This window comes from Poecilia mexicana, unplaced genomic scaffold (assembly GCF_051168715.1).
Source record: "Poecilia mexicana isolate PSO_F unplaced genomic scaffold, ASM5116871v1 scaffold_19, whole genome shotgun sequence".
Taxonomy (NCBI): Eukaryota; Metazoa; Chordata; class Actinopteri; order Cyprinodontiformes; family Poeciliidae; genus Poecilia; species Poecilia mexicana.
The window spans coordinates 12,539,739-12,559,113 of NW_028263388.1; the positions used below are offsets into that span (position 1 = coordinate 12,539,739).

The following is a 19,375-nucleotide window of genomic DNA, read 5'->3' on the forward strand; positions in this document are numbered from 1 at the left end:
ACAAAGACTTAAAAGGTCTAAGTAAGCACTTACAACCTGAACACTGTGGTAATCTACCATTTTATTGTTGATTGACTTTTAGCCAGTCGCATTGGCCGCATAGGAAGATGTTTCTCCATCGGCTACAAACGTGACTTCCTCAGCTGAATCTGTCTGCGGTGTGAAAAGATTCCTGAGTTAAAGATGAGAAAAAAGAAAGTGAAGAAAAAAAGATGGGTAGAAAGAGAAGGGAAGGGATAAATTATGATTGAAAAATATGGATGAGAGAAATGTTTTGAAGCCGATCGGCACAAGGTGAGCATATGGAGAGAAAAGGAAAGCAAAAAAAATAAAAAATTCAGGAAAGAAAATTGTTGAAGGATCAGGGTATCATTACTGGCCTTTGTATTGTTTTCTACTCCACTTCAGCTTTTGCGCAAATCCTAAGTTGTCCTCGTTTTATCTCTTCCAGGACAGAAACGAGGTGGACGACACGCCGGAGGGGCGTGGGAATCGCTAACCGCACGCACGTACAGTATGATTGGTAGGTTCTGTTCTTCCTGTCTTCAGATGTGTTTTGCAGCAATAAACATATGTTAATTGTGTATGCACACACAGCGCAGCCTCGAGATGGTGCTGTGGTGTTCATATAGCTATTCATTATCACTCTAAATGACAGTTATCTTTTTATAAAGGAAGCACACTCATACAGCGGTATGCTCTTGCTTTAGCTCTGATTAGAAGAATACGGTTCCCTCTAAGGAAGTGGGTGTATTACACTAATTTCTTTTAAAGATCTGCTTTCTGTTTGATTTACCGGAAAAGGATGTAAGAGTCATAATTAAAACAAGAACTTCTGAAAAAGTTCAGATTTTCAGAAAAAAGAAAATAGTCACTGGTTCAAATCCACCCCTTACCTACTATTGCTCTCTACCTGCATGTGATTAAATATCCCTTAGCTAGCTTACGGCATAAGTCTGGCTGTATATTTGACTACTTCGTCTTGCACAATTGATAGTTGATTTAAATTGGCAAGTTTTTTTTTTTTTTTTTTTTTTGAAAGGCCTGCTTTCTGAAGTTCAAAACCGGTCAGCCATTGCGTTTTGGATCGCTGTCTGGCAGAACACCTGGTTCTGTTCACATTTCAACCAAGCTACCTGTTAATTTGAGCTAAAGCTGAAGAACTTGAGCTTCACATGAGCTATGTTCCTCTAAAACATTTAAGTGTGAACAAAAGAGGGAAAAAGAAATCTAAAACGGGGCAAAAACATTTTCACAACACGGCTGACGGTTCATTTTCTTATACCCTTGTAAGCCATGGACTGCAAGATAAATTCCAACTTAACATTTCTTGTCATGAACATAATCTTCTTTAGTGAGGGACAGATAAAAAAAAAACAAACAAAAAAAAATCTTGCTCAGACTGATGTTTGTAGAAGCTGGAAAATGTTTTCCCATCTCTCATCGAAGCAGTGACCTTTTAAAGGACCCTCAGACGGGCCCTTTCCATCACAGCTGCCCCCTCTGTACAGTATCTCTACGCACATTAGCCAGAAACCCTCAGAGGGAGGCGAGATTTAGTAGGAAAATATTTCTTGTTGTGATGGAACAAGGTCAACGGGACATTTTAGAAGGCATGTTTTCGCCCCAGGAAGTTTGAACACCGCCGACATGTGGTCTGCACGTTTGTGTTAGGGGTCGACGTGCGCACGCGGACGCTTGGGTGCCGCGCGCGTATTGTTTAGCTGAGTGTTGGACCGTGCGAACGTGTGTCTGTAAGTGCCTGTGTGTCTGTCAGTGGGGGGGGTGTCGGGCGAGGAGGTGGGATCAGTCTCACATCACTGGGCTAAAAGCAGGCCTGCGCAACACCTCATAAATCTCACCTCATGCTACAAGCCCCCCTTCTGATGAAGCTGCAGCCGTCCATGCTCACACAGACCGCGCAGGTATTTTGTGGCGCGCGCTGCACGCAGGTTGATTATGTCCAAAGCAAGAGAGAAATTGGAAAAACAATATGATGTATGATGTGCCCGTAAGCGGCCGCCGTTGGAACAAAGTGCCGCTTATTGAAAATCATTTATTTTCAAACCGAAAGAAGCAGTAACATCTGGGCTTGTTGTACTTCTGGCCAAAACCCTCCAGTGCTCCGTTCAGTTTTAGCTAAACGTACGGCATATTTTTTATTTAAGCACATCTGCCACTCTCGTACACTTTCCACCTGTCTTCAACGACTTTCGGAAAGCGAGCAAGGACATGTAAAGCCGTTATCAGATTTAGAGAAGAATTTCTCGTTGCTACAAGCCAGATCTCATTTATAACCGTTTAATAAGCAGTCGCAACCAGACAACGTTTACAGAAGCTGTGATTCAGCCAAACTTCACTGTATGTATCCAGTCTTCACTCTCCTTGAACCTCCTTACATTTTCTCACATTGCAACTTAAATCCTTGAAGTGCAAAGTTGTGCGTTAATGTGAAGTGGAAGTAAAAACGCACTGTTTTCAAAAGCTTTTACAACTAGTTTGAAAACGGCAGCGTGTATTTCTGTGGTCTGTCAGTTGCTGACAGAAAGTCATGAAAAGTTCAAGAGTGACAAAGGAAACATAGCAAACATGTGAAAGAACATACTGGGCAGGACAACAACCCTACATGTACAGCCAGAGCTACCGTGGACTGGTTTAGATCAAAGGTTACTGATGTGTTAGAAGAGCCTAGCCAAAGTCCAGACGAAAGTCCAATTCAGGATCTTTGGCAGCATTTGAAAACTAATATTCACAGACAGTCCCCCACCGTGATTTGAATGTAAAAGAATGATTAGATTTCCAATCACTGATTTGCAAATATGTATATTTCAGTATCTGTTTTTTGTAAAGAGTGTAGAAGAAAAAAAGCATTGTCCTTTACTTCATAATTATACACTGCTTTTAATATGAAGAAGTGCCATCTGTAAAGATATATACTGCTATGCACCAAAACTGCACTGACTTGAAAGATGGTCTTTTATGTTAATTATAGAGATTTTAATCCACAGATCCAAATAGTTAAACAAATTTTGGAGTTTTGATGTGTTGTTGGCTCTGTAAAAAAAAAAAAAAAAAAAAAGGAAAATTCTCTTAATTTCTTCAGAGTTTCTTCCAGGCTTTATTGGCGCTATTAAAAGTTATTTAAAAGTTGTTTTTGGCTGTTTTTTTTTTTTTTTACTCATAAGTGATCAAAACACAAAAATGCCTTGTTATCCTCTTTATTTCCACCAGTGGTTAGCCAGGTCCCACTGGTCTGACCCAGCTTTGTGAAAGAAATTCGGCAGTTGCAAATTTTCCTACAGAAGCAATAAAGATTTTCCCTTAAATATCAATTCATCACCTCTGGATTAAAGTAGAAAATGTGTATTTCTGGAGCCCTTTTCCCTTTGGTGCACCTGCTCTGTTGTTTTAATCCAGGACAGTCGGTAATGACGGCTCACGTTCGACCACAAACATGCACAAAGGCTGGATTTGGCTTCAATTACCGCATTAGTGGCCTCAGTGGGATCTGTTTTGGGAAAAATACTTGACAGGTAAACTCCCATTTGCCCCCCAACCTTCTCACAGACCCTGTTTTTTTCCCCCCTCTAAATGAAAAATGCCTAGCCTTCTCTCCATGTGAGTTGCCAATATTTTATCAGGTGACTCGAAGGGTTTTGTTTGTTTTTGCAGAGCAACCACTGGTTTACTTTTAGGCGGAGTAATGTCACTGCAGAGTAGCGCTCAAGTGATGAAAGAGCAGCATATATCTTACTGGAGATCGTTCTCTTTAAATGTGCCAGTGTTTCATGCATTTTAAAATAGAATAGAAATATGCGATTATTTGTCATCATACAGTATATGCACTTGTGCAACTGTCCTTTTTTTATAAGAAAACTCAAAGAAATCCTGACCACTACTGGTCAGAGACGCTGTTTTCATGCCAAGTGAAGGAGGAGAGTTGATGGCTCCACTGCTACTTCATGCAATTCATTTTATTTTTATTTATGAACAGGATCCAGCTGCACATTCTACCAAACCACTTTGGCATGTGTCCAATCTTGGCACTGGATTAGTGAAATACCCACAGGCAGTGAAGGAGAATGGTGTCTTCTGTCAGTGACTGCTGTCGTCGACAAGTTTGACCCCGAGGATGTGACTTGTCCCCTCTGATTTACATTTATGTATAAATAACTGTAGAGTCAATACATGGAGAAGTCATTTGAAACGCTCGTCTTGTATCGAACTGAAGCTGCACGTAACCTTGAACACACCATCCACATGTTGAAATATGGTGATCAGGATGCTTTTGTTCAGCAGAGACGTGAGGGGAAAAAAAAAACAAAAGTTTTGTTTGCCTTATTTATGTGGTATCAATTATTTTTCTTGATCTAGATATTTTCTTTTTTTTAATTATTTTTATTAGTTTTAGATTAATTACAGCACATAGAACAAAAGAGAAACCCGTGCCACCTCACACACACACACACACGCACGCACGCACACGCACACACACACACACACACACACACACACACACAAAACTAACAAAAAACAAAAACAAACAAAAAAAAAAACTACAACAAAATACCCCACATGAACAAGAAACAAGGTGTCAGTCTTCTCCTCCAGTCCATGTCACCTCACAGCCATCAAGAGAGAAGAGGAAAAAATAAAACAAAAAATAGAGCTGTAAAATACTAAAATCCTAGGGACCAAGCAGAAAGGACTCAAGAGGACCCCAAAGTGTCGAAAATGTGTCTGATTTGTGATTAAGATCATGGGTCAGCTTTTCCAGAGGAAGGATGACAGAAATCTGTGTGAGCCACATATTTGATCTAGACATTTTCTAACCTATTGTCAGAAGCAAGTGTGGCTCTTTCTTTGAAAGCGCTTGCTATGTTGTGTCCTGCTTTTGAGTTAAAGTCACTGGATGTTCTGGCTCTTTGAAATTAAATTAAAACAAACAAAAAAAAAAACATTAATAAAGATAAATACTTGGTTTTCCATTCTAAGAAGGATTTAATTAAATATTATTATATAGGACATGACAGTAATAAGTATTTAAGTAGAAGGAGTCTGGACCTTTTCCTCATATTTCCTGAAGATTGTCTTGAATCTCGTCCAAAAGGCTGAACTGAATAAGCTTAGGACTCCCCGTAAATGATTTCAGTTCAGAAAGTACCTATTAGTGTTAATTGCAGGTTAATTGCACAACCTTGGTTTTTAGAGAATGTTTCTTTACTTATTTTTACTTCTTCACATGACCTACACTGGGAACATGAAGGAAACAAAGCCGGGCATATTTTCGTCAGGCCATCCACATTCCTACACTCTTCCCGCTGCGTTTGAACTCCCTCTTCAGCCGTAGCAGTCGATGAGGGATACCCACACACTGAGGGACTCCGGTTCAATCATCCTGAACGTGGCTTTGCTCGTCAGAGCATTATCATCAACGGAGCTAACTACCCGTCTGCTGCCAGCCTGTCCACAGCTTGTTGATCAATAGCTCCCAGCGCTTGGGGGCTATTTGTTTGTGGCTCTGGGGGGGGGATGGTTTCCTGACAAACAGAGGCGCTCTGGACACGGACAGAGTCTGTTCTGTGTGGCCCGCCTGCTCCATTGCAGTCACTAAAGTGAGCAGTATTTTTTTCTCTCTCTCTCTCTCTCTCTCTCCTCTTACTCTGTCAACTTTCGGCCAACCGGGAGATCGAATACATTAGCAGAAAAAGCGCACAGCTCCAAGACTTCAGCTAACCACTACACTTCAGTCCTGCTCAACGAGGCTATTTGCAGCTGTCACACACAAGTAAGGCCTCATGGTGTGCTGGTTGAAATCCACACTCATTCATCTGCCCTGTGGCATTTATTTGGGCTTGAGGATGTCGGCCTTCTAGCTGCGCCTCTGCTCTTTGGATCCTTTTTTTATTTATTTATTTTTTTTCTGGAAGGTGGGTTCTTTTTGCTTTCTGTTTTCAGACCCATTCAGCGTTAATGAGCTGTTGTGTTTGAGCCCTGGCAGGTTGCGTACTGGATGAGGGCAGGTTCGCTTATAAATTCGGCAGGCCTCCGTGAGTGAAAGTTGAAGAGGCATCCACATCAGGACATCTGCTCTTGTTTAAATGTGGTTGAAAAGCTGTTGTAGTCCATCAAACGAGTCATTCGTCCTTTCCCCTCCATGGTTTTATATTTAAAGCTGGAGCTCAACAGAAAAACACGCTTCAAATTCGCAGAAAACTTCTGTGTTTACACCAAGAATCGACAATTACTAACCATCGTCTGAAAAAAGTCTGCAATCAAGGCAGGGAAAAAGGTGTAGGAGCCCCCGGACCTGATTCACCACACAAGTTAAATCACAAGATTCTAAACGTTTGGTTATGCAGTGGGTTTTTACTGGAGCAGCAGTGTGTGTGGGATTGCCTCAAAATAAACTCTAGCGTGTGTGTGTTTATGTCAATTAAGAAACAGGTCACCGAGCAACAATGTCGGAGCCCCGTGGAAAAACACAGGGATCCCTACCAAGCTGTGGGAAGTTGTTTGCTAGATCCTCGTTGAGTTTTATCATTTATCTTCAGTTCATTCGTGAAGGAAGAAAAAAAAGAAAGAAAACGGGCCTGTATGTGTCACTATAATAGGACATAGATTTCGGTTGATGGTTGTGTGTTTGTGTGCGACCCTCCACTGGATGAGTCTGCAGGAATCCTTGTTGATACACTCATCCAGTAATGGAGACATTTCACTCTGATCGCAGTCATCCTATGTAATGAAGTGGAATAAACAAGCCTTTCTTCCTCTCTAAAAGTCGATCTCATTTCAATGATATTGGATGCAATGATTCGTGCGACTCATTTCTCTGTTTCATCCAGCTCAGCGAACAGAAACTACTCTGCTGCCACTTGGTTATGTTGTTGCTTGCTAATACTGTTTTGTATCGTGCGTATGTGTATGTGTGTGTGTTTTTTGCTTCTTTCCAAATGCGCCCCTGTTATTATTTTTGCTTCGAATATGCGTCTTTGCAGTCCCACACGACATCAGGTCTGTCGGATTGTAAACACTATATTTTATCCCTAAACAGCAACTGCCTCATCCTGGATAAACATCGTGTGTTTAAACATGTCAGCTTGAGCAGACAGCAAAAAGAAGTCCTTGTTTCTCTTCGCGATTTTCCTCTTTTTGGGTTTTCTGTCTTTTTTTTTTTTTCTCTACTGTATTTCGTCAGGCCTTGGCCTTCGAAGCGGGAGGAAAAACATCATGCGCCGGGGTGGGCTTTTACTGATCAAACAGCCACACATGGACACAAGCAGCAGCCTGGTCATTGTCCCATCAATCAGGTCATAAATGTCATTAGAGGGATGTTGAAGGAGGCAGTTGCAGGGCAGATGAAGTCCATTTTATCCCTGCAGGCAGGGACAGAGTGGGAGGTAAAACCTGGAGTCCTGGAGGGGGACGGTCATATAAGTTGGGGCCTGGTTTCTTTAACTAACAGCTGGGAGCCTGGAGGGGCTTTTCAGGTCTCCAATCTGGTCTATTACCACGTGAAAATGGCATTCAAAAAAAGTTCCAGCAGAGTGTCGAGGAGGTTTTAATTGGTAGTCCACGACTGCCCGTCTCCCGGGGGTACGTTGTGAAACGGAGCCCCCCCTTAGCCGCTCTTCAAAACGGGAAAGACGGGGAAACGGTCTGAGCAAATTTCAGAAAACGGTTACATTTTTGTAGAAAATGATTGTTCACTTGTAGATTGCACACATCTACATCAAGAGAAATAACATCCCTAAAACAACTGCTCAAGAAGTGTCAAATATATGCAGTCACTGCAAGTCAGTGTGATATTAATGGCACACCAGACTGTTTATAATGCAAAGTTTTCTCCCTTGTATATTCTAAGTGATTGGAGCTCACATTTTGAATGCCAATGAAGTGATGGGGTTCAGTCACGTGCGCTTGCGTTATGATGTGTAACCGTGGCACTAAAGTGGTTTTGTTTTTTCTTTCGACTGGCAAAAGCTGATTAGCTCAAAAGCTCTAATCATACATGAACTTTGACCCAGAATCCCTGGAGAGTTGAAAAGGAGATTTTATGGATGCAGAGCAGAACCAAAGAGCAGAGGAAAAGAAAAAAAAGAGAGAAAAGGGAGAAAGTTCAAACCCTCTCTTCAATCGATGACTCAGATGTGTCTGCATGACTTTTTCTAACCCTGCAGCCAGACAGAGATTTAAAGAGCTGCCGCAAAAGCAAATGAGGTGGATTAGCAGCGCTTGCCAACAACTGATGGTGTGGTGGGTGCCATTCAGGATGTGTTGTTGTGAAATATCCTCTCTGCTGCCCAGATATTGATCTGTTAGCATGTTTTGTCAGTCATGTGACAATCACAAAGCAACAGTCTTCAGTCAGAGGCATCTTCACGATTGCTGCATTTCCTGAGTTCCTTCAAGCACAAACATCTGCAACAACTACCTACATGCTGACTGGCTGTGAAATTCTTTTCTACCCTACCATCACAAATGTAAATATGGAGTTAGCTGAACTTTACTGGAACTACATTTTCTAGGGCAATGCTACCAAATGTGACCTTGATTGCAACCAATGTGCCGTCTGGATCTAATGGAAGACTAATGTTTCTGTGTAAAAGCGTCTAATGCTTACTGTTAAGTACATTGCCAGAAAGACAAGTTTGGCAGAAAACTGAAAATGGCTCTTTGTAAAATCTTCCAGGAGGATAATCATCAAAAATGTACAGCCAAATTAACTCAGGCATGGCTAACAAGATGCAAAAATCAATCTTCTTATACAGCTATCTATGCCAGAAAAAAAAAAAAATCCTACATTAAATCCATAGGGTGAGTTGAAAAGACAATACTTTTATATACTGCTGCATTAAAAGATGATTCCATTTCAGAGTTTTTCCCATGTCTTCATAATGTTTATCAGAAAGTGTGGGAGCAATTTATTATTTTTTTTTGTCCAAAAAAGTTAATCCAGACAACATTTAAGTCCTGCAACAAATGCAGCGTCTTATTAGAGCCCACCCACAGTTTGAGTACGTTGGATTACCAGTTTATTTCAATCTGCATACATAATCATTTCCCCAGGGATTGAATTGTAGGACCTTGTTTCAGTTTCTCCTTTTCTTCCCGTCACATTCTTGGCCTGAACAGAACCTTGGCTGCACGCTACATGTTGCAGTTAAACAAGGTCTGGCAACTAAAATAAATAAAATGGTTAAGCTGCATTTAGACTCTTTTTTTTTTTTTTTTTTTTTTTTTAATGAGGCTTGATCATGGCAGCCCACCGCTGAGCTCTGGCACCAACAGATAGTGCTCACTTACCATGGGGGTGAAATGTGATATTTATAGTTGAGTTCTTAGGGGAAAAAATTAGCATTTGATTTCGAGAAATGTTTTAAAGAGGGTTTATTTGTAGGAGTCAGATAGTGGTCAGCAAATTTGAACTCAAACGTTCTGGCGGGCTTCAAAATAGAAATTTAGAAAAACGTTAAATGAAAATTTGTGATTATGAGGAGTTCATGGTTGAGTCAGTGACTGGATCATGTCCCGGTCATGTTGCTGGAACACAAGCTCAGATTATCACTGCTCCTTTGTGGTGTTTGACAGTTGGAATGAGGTGTTTATGCTGATGTGTAGTGGTGAGTTTCTCCTAAACGTATGTAGATTATCTCCGTTACTTTGAACCAAAAGACATTGTTCTTGGAATGCTTTATTCAGATGTAACTTTAAGCAGATTCGTGGCAACCCTTCATGACAAGCTAACCTTGTTTATTTCTTCTTCTTCTTTTTTTTTTTTATTAGACTGCCAGAGTTTTTACATTGAACATGCTAACATGGTCATCTAGACTTTAAGATGGGGCCCAAAAAAATGGTGCATGTCTCAAATGGTTTCCCCTGGCGAATGCTCTTTAATTTAGAGGTGTAATTTGGATGTTTTTGTATAAAGCAAGTAACAAAATCTTTGGGTACCATACAGAGTGTGCCATGAAAGTGTATTCAGCCCCTGTGTGTGCACATGTAGAATTCCTTCTAGCTGCAATTAAAGCTATACGCCTATTTTTGTTTACGTCTCTTCAAGCTTTGCATGTTCTTTCTTGCAAAACAGCAATAGCTCAGGCATATTGAATGAAGAACATCTGTGACCATCAATTTTCAAGTCTGGCCATAAATTGCTAATTTAGGGCTAGACTCGACTGCTTTTAACTAAACCATTCATTTGTAGCTCTGGCTGTAAGCTTAGGATCATAGTTCTGCTGGATGGTGAGTCCCAGTTTCAAGCTCTTTGCTGCCTTTAGCAGATTTTCCTTTAGGATTGTCCTGAATTTATTTGAATTCCTATAGGATTAAGTGACAATATTACCTTCAGTTGTTATAATTTGTTTTAGAAATTTGACTTTAACGCCTTGAAATTGGGCTTCTGTATCTTTAAAAACTCTGCTCTTTCTGAGACTCCGCCTTCAGGAAGTCATCTCACCCTGGCTCCTCTATTAACCCCTTAACAACATTTTTATCAGCGTTGTACTGAGAAGTCGCTCCTATAATGAGCTTAGCAGATGCACAGTTCTGTCATGTGTTTGCTAAATGCTGCTGGCTAGTCTGAAGGAGCTGAGTGGGGCAGTGCCAGGGGAGGACTGCTCTGTGAGGAGCATGGAAACCGCAGCTCTGAGGAGACTCCGCGTCTCGAAGGCGGCGCTTAGTCCACCCAGGCATTTCGGGCAGCTGAATGGTTGCCATGGGAGATTAAAGGCTTTCTCAAACATGCATGAAAGAATTAACACTGCAGGTATGTTTTTGATTAGGGAATAACATTGTAACATTTCACATAATTCTGCCCCTTTAAATCAATACTCATTGTATGAATGCTATTACAGCCTGACTATAACAATCGGTTTGCGCACATTAGTTTTTCCACCCCTTGGCATGATCTCTTTATGATGTTACGTTCACCACGACTGCATTGTTTTTATCGTTTTTATGTTTTCCTGCCACATCTGTTTTCCTAATCCTCCCAGCCTTTCTTCCTTCATTTCCTCTCCTCAGCTTCGAGAAGGAAAAAAAAGAAAAGAAAAAGAGCCCCATTTCCTCTCCGCTAATTACTGTAATCGATGATCGCCCTGCCACTGTGTTACCCAGCGTCTTGCTCTGCGCTTTGCTTACATGCTCTAAACAGCTTCAAGGCAAGCGAGTTCTAATCCCTTGAAACGGCTGCCGCTCAGAAAGGATTCTGGACTGTGTTTTCTTCGTGGCACATTATGACTTAAACATGTGAGTGAGTTTAAAATCGAAAGGAAACAAACACAGAGCCCTCAGCAGTGCTTCTGGTCATTGTGTGTCTTAAAGCAATCTGTAGCAGTGCCTCTGAGCGCCAAGTGCAGCATTCAACACACATTTATTAGTTGTTTTGGCTGTTTTCGGATTGCTTATGACTGTCTTAAGAGGTTTGTTTTCCTCCAAAGTTCTCGTCGCTCTGGCATTTCCACCTGAGCTACAAGGGTCGAGTTAAATTATCCCACCTTTAGGAGCCATGTGCTATTTTATAAAACCAAACGTTTGCATTTCCTGTATTTGATTCGAGCCTGGACACCAGCTGAGTAGAACAAGCCCAATTTCTTTCCGAAACAACATTTGGGTTCCTGAGGGTTAGAAGTTTAAATTTAAATATTTGGTTATTTTTGGCAGCTTGAGAGACTGTGGCGTGTGGTTTTGGAGGCTGTTCCTTCAAAAGACAAATTGTTTGATCAACTTCATATCACAAGCGTGTTTCATTCAGTGTATCAGTGACATAATAGTGAAATAAAAACACTATGTGTGTACCGAGGCAGCGTGCCACTCCTGGCAGCTGTCCTGCAGGGCACAGCCCACTTCTGATATTTGCTAATGTGCTGACTCAGGCGCTGATGAGTCCTCCTCTTTCTTAATGATTAAGCGGGGCCTGTTTGTGTGCCGAGTCACACGGCAGAAATGCAAACCTCCAGCTGACTTTGCAGAGAGGCCAAGAACTGGTGCCAGAAACCTCAGCAAGAATTTTGCAGTAGGCGTGTCGGGGGTATGTGCCGCTCTCATCCAATGGACTCTCAGATTTAAGCGAGGAAGTTGTGGCCTGGAACACGTGTCGACGGCGAAAAGGGGAACCGAAAGGATTGCAGATGGGACCTGTTTATGGCCTCTGTAGTTCATTTATATTGGTAACTGTCTAACACACGCAGATGCTTTTTAAATTTCTTCGACTGAGGAAATCTGAACTTATAAACATGCAGATCAGTACAGCTGAAGCAGAAGAATTGCAGTCCTGCTTTGTGCAAGGTCATTGAAAGGCCTTTATTCTTGTTTTAAAAAGGAGGAGGTCAACCAAAGGCACGCATTAACATTTGCATAGTGCAGAGCATTAAATTCCAAGACTGAATTACTAATTAGAATTGTCCTTTTAAATGTGAAAAATGTTTCTCCATGTGCAACAGGTCACAGAAGTAAAACAAGACAAAAGATAAAATACAAATCAGCAATACTGGTCTGTGGAACTCCAAAAGTGCTACAACAATAAATAAATGAATGTCGTACTGACAATAACATTCAGAAATTGAAATAAGTTAAATACATAAATAACTTCTTAGATAATAAATTAAATTAATAGGTCACTAAAGGTGGAATCAAACTCACAGTGTGATGATTTTCACTAAGCCATGGCCACACCAACTTCTGTTAGAGACTAAATCAAATATTACATAGTAATACTTTTTTTGTAAATGAACACATAATTTTGGACTTGGTGTATATAATTATATGTATTACTTTATGCAATTGTTACACTTTTTGCACTTTGAAAATCAATTTGGGACACTTTTTTTGGTAGAAGCAGTTCGATTAGAGACAGTTTATTAAAATTAAAAGAAACAGATGTTACAAAGCATGAGTGAAATAGAGCCAAGCCTTAGAAATTTTTTTTTTAAATTTAAACGATCCCCTTCCTTCACTGACTAATTCATGATATTTTTTAAATTGCACAGTTTCTTTTTTCGCATTCCCCACAGTACTATGCCTTAGCCACTCGGATCAGATTAAATACCTCTATATCAAACGGGCATTTGATTTACTACTGTCTTTCTGGCTTTATAAGAGCTGCATAAACCAAAGGAAAATTCTCCCGCTGTTTTTTTGGTCCCTGCTATCTTAGATTGGGGATTCGCGAGATAAAACATTTTTCTCCCATGAGGCAAGTGAGTACATTTCATCTCTTTCTGTCTTTGATGGTTGTTTTGAAGGCTGCTTTGGAAATCTGCAGAAAAATTTCTCCATTAATTTCGCACATGTATGGAGAACCTTTCTGGCACATCTTTGCATAAAGATTACACACAAACGAGAAGCACTCCGAGCACAGCAGTACAGCTCCCTCTTGTCTATGTAAATCAATATGCACTTGTAGACAAACCGGGCGAAGGACAACTCAGGTCATGTGCGCTCATGTACCCAAGAGAAATCACAAAACAATAAATCCTGTTTTTCTGACTTTTTGGGGTTTTGGTGAGACTAAAGTGCATCACAATCCCATCATCATCTTGCACTCATTCTCTGCCTGCTATTTGAAGTTGAATTGCCATTGCACTGCAGATGTATGATATGGTCGGTTTAGAAGTATATACTAAAACAAAAAGTTTTGGGATTTTTTTTTTTTATAGTATACTCTAATAGAGAAGTCAATAGAAACAATTATTTAGATGACAAACCTCTTCTTGTTTCTTTAAACTGTTAACACACAGATTCCAAGCCTTGGTTAGAATTACAAGATTATTTTAGTAGCTTAGAATTGCAAAAGGTAGTTGAAAAGCTAACAGTTTAAAACTCTTGAGCCATTGCTTTGAAATGACTGGGACTACTAATTATCAGTTTATGATGTTTAGCTTGTAGTCAGCATTTTTTGAAAGTCAATAATGTCATAAAAAGTTTCAGTAAATTTAATGTGAATTCAGTAGTTTTCATATTGCTTTTATTAGCTACATCCAGGGTGTCTTACTTCCTCTAAACACAAAGCAGCAGCAATTTAGGCGTAGTCTAAAACTCCTTTCAACTCACTTAGTGCCTAAATTAATCTTCTGCGATGACTGTGTGGTTTTCATGATACTGATCTTGTCTTGTAAAGAGGAAGACTGATATCTAAATGTAGCAAGAACAACAACAACAACAAAAAGACTAGAAAGAATAGCATTTTATTAAACCAGATTTCCTACTGCTGCTGCATTTGCAGACATAAATGCCGGATCTCCCAGGAGAAGCTCAATCGCTGGTATTTCCTGCTACCATTCAAATTATGGGGAAAAAATGAGATGGCTTTGGTTTAATGACCCTACGGTGGTCTTTCTCATGCTTTATTTGTCATGTTTTGTACCTCATTTCATAGTGTTGGAATATGTGCACGTGAAAATAAATGGTAGTGTTTCCTTTAATAGGGAGAGGAACTAGGAACTGTAAACCAACACCTACAGCCCGGGGCCCAGCAGTTCAGTTAACTAGACACGGCAACACATGCTGGAGTAAAAAAAAAAAAAAAAAAAGAAAAAAAAAAAAAATCAGTTAAGCTTAAGTTGTTTTGGACCTTATTGTGCACCTTATTATTGCAACAGAGCAATCCTTTTGCTCTGTTGTACTCCCAGAAGTGTCAACCTTATACAAATATTATCTTTGCTTGGTGTAGACAGGGTCTGCTGTTCTGTATGCGAGCAAGGCACAGTTTAAAAAAAAAAAAGTTGTATGCAAAGAACTTGGATTACCTCTGCTCTGTGAGGATTGCTTGTGTCAGCTTTAAGATTTATGGGCCCATCATTCATCAGCGTTAAAGGTGTGCAAACCTATTATGAGGAGTTGGAGCCAAATCGTCTCAAATAAATCACAGTGCTTTCAAAGTGTAACTTATTTACTTCAAAATAATAATTACAGCTCTTATGCTCAGAGAAGAAAATGTCTGTTTTTTTTTTTTGTTAGTTTTTCATTTGTACAGTTCTGTGCTTTCGCTTTAAACTACACGTTTTGTCTCTCAAACCTTTGTGTAATTACAGGATTAAAGAACATCATTTTGTGATGCTGATTTTTGTTGTCGTCTAAGCTAGAAACTCTATCTTGGATGATTATGAACTGTAATTTATGGCCTAAAACTGGAACGCAGACTTCTCTGGTAATGTCAGATTACCAGTTCAGTTGCAATTTTTAAAAAAGATACCGAGTTCTTGAGTAAAATTTAAAAAGTTAAACCTAATAAGTGCAACATAGATGAAATAACTAACTGAAATCAAAATACTTTGTCACCTTATTTTAATATTATTCTAAAATCGGGCAGCATGGCCATTACCAATGCAGCTATAAAGTGTGTAGAATTACTGTTTCAATCGTCTCTCTGTCTCAAATGAAATGTGGTAAAGTTGAGACAAAAGTCCAATTTTTATGAACCTGCCTTTATACAAGGTATGGATTTATCTTTTATTATATGACCAAAGGAAATACCCTAGAAAAATAATCTTGTCTGAAAATGAGATAAAAATTAGCAAAAAAAGAAAACTGTTGTTTAGAACGCGTCTCTGCAGACCCCACACATCCTGGACACCAACTGTTCAATCTTTTACTTTCAGGTCAGAACTACAGAGTGCAATTTGTGAAAAGCAGCCTGCACAGAGACCGTTCCTTCCCCCAGGCTGGCTCTGATGAGCACAATGAACAGCTTACAGCCTAGCTATTCTGTGAAACAAAATTAGTCTATTTGTGTCACTGCCTGGCTTCCTTTATGTTTAGCGTTCATACATTGCGAGCGCTACAAACCAGAGACAAGTTCTTTGTGCTCGCAACTTTGATTTACGTTCTAAACCGTGGCGACTACTTCACACGATTAAAGAATTCTTGGCTGCTCAGAAGCTACAATCACATTTGTATGTGTTTTAACCTGTTTGTAGAAATCGCTGAAACAAACGGACTCGTGTTAACCCGTCAACACACCGATGTTGTCCCAACATTTTACGTCCGAGCGTCGCACAGCTTCACATTAAATGTTCAACACGATCATTAATGACACGCTACGATACTCTCGAGGTTTGAGTAGCTTTTGATGAGACTCATTCCACTTGTAATTAATTAAACATAGACACTGTTCAACAAATCGGGCAGCATGGCCGTTAACGAAGATAACCCAGGGCCTTTACTAATAAGATAGATAATTATATAGACTGCACAATGTGATTTGCCGCTGCACGCAGAGGTCATTGAGGGGACATGCACGCACATTTACGGGAGAGTCAGGATGGCACCAAGCCTTATTTCCCGGGGCCCCTAAGGTCCCATGTTGTTTTAATGTTTCCCATCTGACATCGGCCATGCATGTCTGGCCTCTTTAGATGACGGCGCAGAGGAGAGGCAGCGCAGCCGCTCTGTCTCCTGCGCTACCTGACGTTACTCTGCAAGTGTGTGTTTGATTGTGACAGACGAGTACATCCAGCTCGCTATCTGGGCCATCCGTCCTGACTTCTCGTTAGTTCCAGCAGAGCCTCCGGCGGTGTGATTATGAGTCATCGTGGTTGCTCATCAGTCATGTTTTTTTGTGTTTTTTTTTTTTTTGGAGCTGTTTTGTAATGTTTAATTGCTGTTGTGTTACAAATTGGCTTCAACTAAAGTCAGCACAGATCTTTTCTCGGAAAAAGCGACAACTGGGTTGAACGTGCCAAGGGTGCAATCAGACTGGGTCCTTTCATGTGTTTAATGTTCCCCGTTTGAGCTGATCGGATTGTTGATAAATGTGGATCTGCCGTCTGACAAGAAATAGTCATACATTCGGCTTTTACCAAGTATTTGAATTCATCATCAAATATACAAAACTCCTGAAGATCTCCTCCTTTGTTGTTGTTTGTTACATAAAAATTAAGCTGAAATTGAAAAAAAAAAATGTAAAAGGAAAAACTAATTACCACTTTGCTACCTTTGCAGCCAGATGCTGCTATATAAACCATCTATTTACCTGTTTATTTTCAGGATGAGCAATTAATGAACACAATGGCAAGACTGGAAGAGAGTAACGTGTTATTAACCCTCCCCTTGTTCTACTCTTTGCTTCGCACACAAGGATATAGACTCTATTGGCTATTGAGAAACAATTGCTTGTTGGAGGCATAGACTCTGTTGAAGTTATGAACGTTTTAGTCGATAACATTTGGCCGTAACACATTAAATGTGCCAGCTCAATTGTGAAGGAAGCTATGCCACGAAGCTCACCGTAAATCGTGTTTGCGGTAAACAAAATATGACCACAGCATCTCTGCAAGCAACAGAATGTGGTGAACATTCCTCTTGCTCTGACTTTAACGGCTCAGTACTTGGAAGCGTGGCCGATATGGACTTCCTCCGCTACCACTGCTAAACTACAACCCTGACTACAATTCAAAAACGGGGCAGAAACTCAAGATTGTTATGTACAATTACGCCTTCTGCTTGCCGAGTAGCCAAGATTCATATTAAGAAATCAAGCTCAGAGGGACAAATCCTAGACAGAGCTTTGAAATTAGAATTCAATGACTAGGCTAGGAAGAAAACATCAATAGCCTTGCATGACACCATCCAGCCACTATGTCAACCAGAGCTCCTCTGTACGCCAGACTACTCTGCAAAGGTAGGCCACCTGTAATGGCTAAAGCTTGACCCAAATCAATGGAAGAATGATCCCAAACACAATGGCTAATCTACAACAGAACAGCTGAAAAAGAAGAGGATAAAGGTGTCACAGTGGATTTAATCTGAATGAAATGCTGGAGCGAGACCTAAAGAGAGCTCTGTTGAAGCAAATAAACTTAAATAAACTGAGGCAACATCAGATATCAGATCTGTCCAACATTCCTGCTCAACAATGTGAGACACTGATAAAGTTAGACAGTAACAGACTGCAAGGAGTTATCAGTGATTCTCCATGCTGCTTCATCATAGGGTATGCTTAGTTCTTTGTTGTAGTTTGATCTATTTAATAAATAAAGACGAGTTGGAATCTGTTGTTTTTTTGTGCACTTGAAGTCAGACATACACAACTCTATTGTGAAAATCTAGTAAACAGAGAATTTTTTATCATGTCCTGATCTGTAGTTAATTCTGCTAATGGATGATGGCACGGAGAGGCCACATCCTTCATACCATCAGCCTCATGGATAATCCAAACATTTTCAGCCTCATTGTAAACATCAAACCAAAAAAAGGGGTGGGGGTCTTGCATCTAAACTTCAACGCAATCAAAGAACACATGTTTGCCTTTACACGCCTTGCTCTGTGAGCACAAACATTAAAATGCCTGAAAGGAGGGAGAGCAAACAAAGGTTGATGTGCAGGAGAAGAATGTTTTTCAGGAGGCCCAAGTACAGGATTTGTTTAGCTGTGGGCACCTCAATGATGATTATGTTTCTGCATGATATTTTCACTAATATTTATTCTCTGCAAAGCCAAACAGCCTGAATTATCCCCCGGGAACAAGTCTCGCAAAGAATCGAAAGTAGATACTGGGCAAATAAAACGGGGCTGAAAAGCAGAGAGCCGATTGATTTACTTTCTAAGACGATCCTCGATGATACATATTTGCTTTTCAGAGCAAATTCCATGGAAAACTTTTTATCGTCGTTCCGCTGCTGCTGCTGCTGCTGCTGCTTGCTCTGGTTTTCTGTGTTTTGTTTCTTCTTTTACACTGCCTTGCAAAAAGTATTCCCTTAAACTTTTTCACATTAAAACCACAAACTCCAATCTATTTGTGTTGGGACTTATGAGGTAGCACAGAGTACTGCGTAAGTGTGAAGCGGGAAGGACATCATCCTGAACACATCGCTACCACGGGGAGAGACTTTGCACTTCTGTCCTTCAGTATGAAACTATTTTAGTGCTTTTTATGTTCCTTAATGGGTCAGTTTGAAAGGGTTTTAAAAAAGAGGTGTCCATTAAACTTTATGCTCCTCAAAATGGAATAATAAAGAAAAAAAAAAGAGAATTGAGCGATTTTTACCCTTTTATGGCATAAATGTGACATTCTCTGCACATTAAGTTGAAACTCTTGTTAAGGATTAAAACCGAATCCTACGGCTCGACGTGCGGGTCCGAACTGGTAAAATGCCGGGGTTTTTTCTCATCCCCCTCAAGCATGCCGTTTCTCACAGAAAAGTTACTATTACACCACCTCTGTGGAGAGCGTGCAGCACTTAGCCGGTGAGGGACCCCTCCAGCTGCGATATTTTATTCAGCAGAAACTGCCAGGTTGGAATCCCCGATCCTCTTAAAGCGGGGATATTGGAAACTACTTGCTCCAAGCGTCCATGTTAAAGTAAATTACGTCTGCAATGTGTCACTGTTCTATTATTCAGGCATTGGATGATTTAAGGCGGAACGATAAACTTGA

At 40.3% G+C, this 19,375-nt stretch overlaps 1 protein-coding gene across 1 annotated transcript in view; it reads left to right on the forward strand.

Annotated features, from left to right (window-relative positions):
- Nucleotides 1–19,375, forward strand: part of LOC106913185 (thyroid hormone receptor alpha) — a 130,317-nt gene that overhangs the window by 58,231 nt on the left and 52,711 nt on the right. The window contains exon 3 of the mRNA XM_014979920.2: nucleotides 452–523. The gene's annotated coding sequence lies outside the window, so the exon portion shown is untranslated. The remainder of the gene's footprint in view (nucleotides 1–451; nucleotides 524–19,375) is intronic.